Source organism: Seriola lalandi, unplaced genomic scaffold, assembly GCF_002814215.2.
Source record: "Seriola lalandi dorsalis isolate HSWRI2012SDOR001 ecotype SW California unplaced genomic scaffold, Sedor1 jcf7180002054952, whole genome shotgun sequence".
NCBI lineage: Eukaryota > Metazoa > Chordata > Actinopteri > Carangiformes > Carangidae > Seriola > Seriola lalandi.
Window position 1 is genome coordinate 1,412,762 of NW_019525503.1, and position 426 is coordinate 1,413,187.

Here is a 426-nt window from a genome sequence, read left to right on the forward strand (position 1 = left end):
GCTAGCGCGCTAATTGCTAGCGCGGTAATCTTCAATCAACAATACTCACAATTTAACCTGGATTAACAAACATGTTCACACTTACTTTTTATCGGAGATGCACAGCTCTATACACAACTCACATAACTGGCTACTCACTCACTTCTTAAACTTGTAGCTGTGGCCTTGAACGCAGCATTACTAACCGGTGACGGGGATATTCAAGAGTACATATGTTGGTCAGGGGAGACATCTATCTACAAGCGAGATTCATTCAGAAAAGCTGTGGAGAAATAAAGTATTTTTACAACCTAAACAGAACACGTCATTATGTCTGAGACTCACCGTCTTCCCGCCTCTGCCCTGAAGTGACGCCTCCATTTTGTTCTCAGAAAGATGACAAACAAGAGCAGACCCGCCAACGCAGCTGCAGATGGAGCATCACAG